Source organism: Triticum urartu, chromosome 6A, assembly GCF_056163025.1.
Source record: "Triticum urartu cultivar PI428250 chromosome 6A, HENAU_Tu73, whole genome shotgun sequence".
NCBI classification, from domain to species: Eukaryota; Viridiplantae; Streptophyta; class Magnoliopsida; order Poales; family Poaceae; genus Triticum; species Triticum urartu.
In genome coordinates, this window is record NC_141878.1 from 578,645,480 (window position 1) to 578,651,850 (window position 6,371).

Genomic DNA, 6,371 nt, shown 5'->3' on the forward strand with positions numbered 1-6,371 from the left:
GTAGTTTGTGAATGGCAGGTATGGTTTCCTCCTCCGACGTGTTAGTCATGTGGGGGTGCCAGATTTAGAGTTTGATGGCGTGTCCGGGGTGTTGCTCTGGTTTGATTCGTTCAACGCTAATGATTTCGTCTTTGGCAAACCACCTTGGAGGTCCGCAAAACTGCATATCAGCGATGGAGTCACTTCGAGCTCAGGTATGGAGGTGATCCATCATTTTATTTATGGTCGCTGCTGCGGTGATGCCAGACAGGTGACGGGCGTTGGTGTCAAGCTCAAAAGATTATTCGGTCTTGTTTGTAATTGTACTATTTGACTGGTGTTTCTTTGTGCAAAGGCTAGTGTTTTATTATTTTTTTTCAGTTTTGCTAGGTCAGTATGTACATAGGTTGTACTATGATTTTTATGATATATAAATGAGAAACATATTAACATGAAAAAAAGACATCTGATGTGAAGGCCGGTCAAATGATACTAAACCAAGAAAACAAAGAGCGTCGGTACAGGCAGTCAGCCACGTAACGACTAGAGCTGAGCTGTAGGTGCATGCATGTATGCATGCTTGTTGCAGTATCGTAGGGTATATTTTGTCGAGCTGGCCGGTCAAATGATTATATACAAACCAAAAGAAAAACAAAGAGCGTCGGTACAGCCAGTTAGCCACGTAACGACTAGAGCTGAGCTCTAGGTGCATGCATGCATGCTTGCTTGCTTGCTTGCACTATCGTACGGCATATTTTACCATGACCCTTTCTTTTTCGTCTGTGAGGCATGCGCCCTGGCTGCGCAGCTCGCGACACGTAGCCATGCGTAGCTTCGACTGTAAAACAATCTCGCGCGCATGCACGTACGTACGTATTGCTGGTGTGGTCAAAATGTTAGTACCAGAAAACAAAGAGAGCACCAATGCAGAAGCAGCCACGTACTATCAGTTTACCACGGGAGCCAAGCTCTAGGTGCATGCATGCATCTTTGAGAAACTAAACCGGCATATTATCTTCAAATTTACAAAGATGACGCACCTCGTAGTCAATGAAAACGTCTTCTTTCACTGAACAAGTATCATTGAAAATCATGTAATAAATCCAAGAATATGCAAGAACCATGACTTAAACCCTGGTGGGTTGAAGATATCACTCTCCTCTTAACCAATCAACCACAGATTGGTTCACGCATGCATGCTTCCTTGCAATGTCACAGACTCACCGTAACGCATCACTCGTATACATAGCAGGCGACACGGTACATGTCCTTCGTGCGTATCTCACTCGCTCCTGCTGCACACGATTGAACTTTGAGTGCACCTTCTTCTTCGTGGGTTTCTGAAGATAGTTAGAGATGCTCTTGCAGTGCTAGAGCTTCCAACCAAGCATGCTAACATATTGCCAGGTCATGGGTGGCGTCCACCGAAACGGTGAGGTATCAAAATTAACACTTATGCTGGGATCTCTTTGTTGGAGCACAGAGCAAGCATCGATGGGATGGCTCCGTCATCATCGTCTTTTCTGTCAGCTTGGTGTAAGCCATGCCCAGGTATTACAGACCATGTTGTTGCGGAGGCTTATGTTGTACCTGAAGGCGTGGTGGTGGCACTGCTTCGTGGATTTGTGCAGGTGCAGATTGAGACAGATAGCTTGGATGTGGTGAACCTCTGGAACTCGCATCAGAATTCGCGCTCTTTGATAGCGCCGTTATTCTTAGATATTGAGGAGCTAGCTGCTAGTTTCATTTCTTTTGATATTGTACATATAAAGAGGCATGCAAACGTTTCGGCCCACCTTCATGCAAAATATGCATGTACACTGAAGGTGTCGGAATGCTGGATGGACTCTCACCCGGGTTTGCTGGTAACCGGTCTCATGGCTGATAGTGCCGGCGCCTCTTCGTATGAATAAAGCTCTTCACTACTCCGCAAAAAAAAGCTGCACCTTCTTCTTTTTCCGTCGCCCATGCCTTGCCTTCTGCTGCAAGCATTTTCTTTTTCTGTTCCATGCGTCAGGCTCGGAAGGCTACACGCTACGCTAGTAGCTAGGTGGATTACCCAAAAAAAAGTTAGCTTTTTTAGGGTGAACAAACAATTAACTTTTTTTAGGGAAGGTCCGATTTTATTGCTCAAACTTCACAGAATGTGGGATACGATTTGGATCATGGCATGGACCAGCCACAAGTGTGCCCCTGTTATAGAGAAATCAAAAATCTAAGAGCAACTCCAACGGGGCGACCTAAACGGGCGCGTGTTTTGTTCGCTTTTTATTTGTTTGGGTCGGCGAGGCGGACGTGCGCGTCCGCATTTTAAAATGGGTCGGCTTGACCGCTCAACGGGGAGGCCGACCCAAATATGCCGTCGTGGAAAAAATAACAAGTTACACGAAATAAACATAAATAAACATAAAGTGGTCGGTCAAACACCGGCCAAAATCCACCTAAATTTAATAAACATTAAATAAAACATCAAAAAAAGTCTGCGCCCGCCTGCTGCCACCCCGCACGCTGCCCTAGACGTCGTCGACCTTGCTCTTGCCCTTGCCGTCGACGCCGCCGTCGTCGGTGAGATCGATGAAGACCGGAGCAGGGCCAGCCCACCCGAACGCCGCCTGGTACGCTGCCAGGGCAGTCTCCTCCGGCGTCTGCTGGGGCGGCGGCATTGCGGCAAGCCGCGCACGTTCCCAGTGGCTGCCTGTACGACAATGGCTGCCTGTACTCCCAGTGCCATCGCGCTTGGTGCACCGGGATGTGCAGGCACCGGCGACCAGGGCGGAAACACGTCGCCGCCGGAGAAGGAGGAGGAAGGGGAGCATGGGAGGACGAGGCGCCGGGGGTGCCCTTGCCATTGCTGCTGCCGAAGAGGCCCATGGGCGCGCTAGGGCTTGCGGTCGCCGGCGAGGAAACAAAGGGAGTGGTGGGGGCCAGATGTGGACGGGAGAAGTGGATGAGACCAACCCTGTCGCACGCGTAGTTAAAAAAGGACGCTTTCATTGGCTGACGCGTGGGCGTGCTGTCGGTGGTCGTCATAAATAAGACGACCGGTGGCGGTTGGGTGGCCGCCAGGTGGAGACGCGGCGGACGGCAAGGAGACGCGCGACGCGTCCGCGCCGACGCATTCCATGCGCAATTTTGGGTCAGAAATGGGTCAACGCGGACGTCAGACGGACACGATTTGAGTTTGGGTCGGTGTGTTGGGCCGCCACTTTTGTCCACGCCGACTCAAACAGATACGGGCGGACGAAATGGGTCACCCCATTAAAGTTGCTCTAACTAGACTATAGCACGGAATGCATCAGATGCATAGCAGGTAGTTACGGACATTGCCAGATGCAGCCGAGGTCGACATGCTGTGATCATTGAGGAGATCAACACCAGAGCAAGAAATTTCAATTATACCTTTTCTTTTGAAAGTCGTTTAGTCAATGGGGATGCTCATAAGTTAGCTAGATTTTCCCTTTCGTTAGCTCCTGGTCGCCATACTTGACTTTTGCAACCCCATAACTCAAATATAATTCTACTATCTGTGGTCTTTGATGAATAAAGAGTTGCATTACCCCTTAAAAAAAAGACTATAGCACGGACCGGCCTTTGGTTACCGATCGGACCGGCCTGTGGCGATCCGCTAACGGACTTGTCCTACACTGTAGCTTCCTGCAGTGGTTTTAGGAAGGTTCTATGGACTGGTTTGGACCGGCTTTAGGACATTTTCTATGGTTTCTTTTTCTTCTGTGTTTTTATTAATTTTCTTTATTTTTATGTTTTTATCCTCTTTCCTTTTTAAATACATGTCAACCTTTTCCAATACGATTTGTACATCTTTCTTATACGCGCATAACATTTTTTTAGAAATACATGACGAACATTTTTTCAAATATATTCTTTAATATTTTTCTTTGAATAAATGTTAAAAATTAGCAAAGAAACATAGAATATTTGTTTGAATTGTGAAATTACACATTTCATAGATTGTATTAAAATTTTCTAAAATGCCACAAACATATTTTTGAAATGCGTGAATATTTTGAAAATGCCACGAACATTTTTTGATGGTACATTGCATAAACATTTTCTTAATGTCATGCGAATATTTTTAAACACATGAATATTTTTTTTTTAAAGTCACGGACATTTTAGTTGGTATGAAACACTTTTTCCTAAATTACGCCCCTATAGTCCGAATTAATTGATGCATGCCATATACATTGTAAACTGGACATTGTATATTGGTTGCGTCAGTTAACTTGGACCAATGTCTAAAAAAAGTTAATTTGGATCAGAGGGAGTAAAAAAATATTGTGTAATTTCTAAAAGAAATGTCACGGACATATTTTTGAAACATGTGAACATTTTAAAATGTCACAAACATTTTTTTGAATGCTATTAATATATTTTTAAAGTTGTATAAATATTTTTATACTGTATGAACATTTTTAAAACACCCATTGAACGTTTCTTAAAATTTAAGTAAAATGTTTTCCATTTGAGAAACTTAAATAAAAGTAATAAAACCAAAAAAATAACAAATCGGGTCTGGCTTAGCAAGCCAGTCGTCCTCCCACGTTGGGCCGACCCATTTAGGAAGTGCCACAGGCTAGCAATTCTTTCGTCTCGTTGTGGGCGAGACAAAGACACACTCGTCATGGAGATCACCTCTCTACGTCTACATCGGTCGTGTTAGAATTTTATATGTGAGTCTAAGTTGTCGCGCGCCCTTAACTAGGGATTTCCGACTAAAAAAACTAGTGCTTTTGTAGTTCCTCGGGTTGGGCTCCCTAAAAACACAAAGCATGGGATTGGGCATACGCCTTTCTTTTTAAAGATGTCATTTCATTTATAGAGGAAAGGGGAACCTAACTACGAATTCAACAACCAAGCTTACATCGCATCGTGGACAAGATTGCTTGTATCGGCATAAATGAACATAAACTACAGGAATCTTAGGATTACAAATCCAACACATAATATAAGAGCTTAAAGGAACATAACTCAAAACTAACAATGATCCTTTTCATGCTTCACCACCTGCTCCCTGAAATGAAAAACTACATCTACTTTAGGAATGCACGCGCCTCGGTTTTTCTTGCTAGTGATGAGGGGCACTCAACAACGGAGGGATGGGCCGATGTTGGATGGGTATTGTTCCTCAGTTGTCACTTGCCCCAAAAATGAGTACAACTCCCAGGTAAGGAGAGGGATAGACCATTCAAGATGATTAACCTGGGTCTAGACACAATATCAACGGTGGGCCAGGAGCTAGTTTCTCTAGTTCCCGCACAACTTTTACCAAATAGTCCCTTGCATCTCGTGAGAAAAGCACATCCCAATGAGCTAGATTTGCGGTGTTTTTTTCCAAACCAGCTGCAACCGAGTCCTACTTGTGGTTTGGACTTTGATAGTTTTTGTTTCTTTTTCATCATTAACGATGTGAATTACTAAACTATTGTTGTGTATTTGAGTGCTTGTAGGATGTCTGAGACAAATGCAACATCACCATTGCTGGAAGAGGATGTCCTTAAGAGAAAGTCAGAGAATGTGGGATGGCAGTACGGGAGTCTAGTTGATGCTTACAACAAGTACAAAGTGAAGTGTATGTTCTATGGGTGTGAGCACTAGAGGTGTTTATCACCACAAGGAGAATGTGGGCATGTTGGCAATGTTGTCATTAAATGCAAGAAAAGCTCTCACAAAGTTAAAGGCAGGTGCAAGAAATCTCTTAAGGATGCATGTAAGAAGAGGAGGGAAAAGACTGTCCGTGAGCTAGATCTCCGAGAAGGTGTGAATATTTCTCGCGTTGGAGATGCTGAAGTTACTTGTATCGAAAGTGCAGAGCCACAAAAGATATGTCCCATTGACGAGTGGACACATCCAATTGATCCTAAATTACCTCAAGTTGAACCCTTGCAGCAATAGAAGATAGCTAGACAAGGAACTTTGGAAAAAGAGAACGCATGAAGGGCAACAATATGTGGATAGATAAGTGTACAATCAAGGATGTCAAGCCATCGATGGTTTAGTTTATGGTGAAATTTTTAAGGAAAATAAAGAGATCAAGGAAGTCCATGGCAATGTGGAGTCCCATTACAAAGATGGGATTGATATTGTTGAGAAAAAGATGAAAGATTGACTTGATTCTCAATTGCGCTTGGCTGGATACTTGATAAATCCATATTATAGTTAGGATGGTACTAATATCTTTTTTATTGAAGAATAAACGAAGGGTTCATCGACTGTGTGGAGAATTTTTCTCATGGTGATGACGAAAAGCAAGATATATAAAGTCGTCAACTTTTAATTGAGAAAATTCAAGAATTGAGAAGGATTATGTGCAAAGAAGGTTGTGAGGACTAGTCATGGTAGGGATTATAATTTTGTGAAGTTGATAACCCACA

General features: G+C 43.8%; 1 pseudogene; it reads left to right on the forward strand.

Moving 5' to 3' along the window:
- The first annotated feature begins 5,418 nt into the window (after positions 1-5,418).
- On the forward strand, positions 5,419-6,106 carry LOC147966589 (uncharacterized; annotated as a pseudogene).
- The last annotated feature ends 265 nt before the right edge of the window (positions 6,107-6,371 follow it).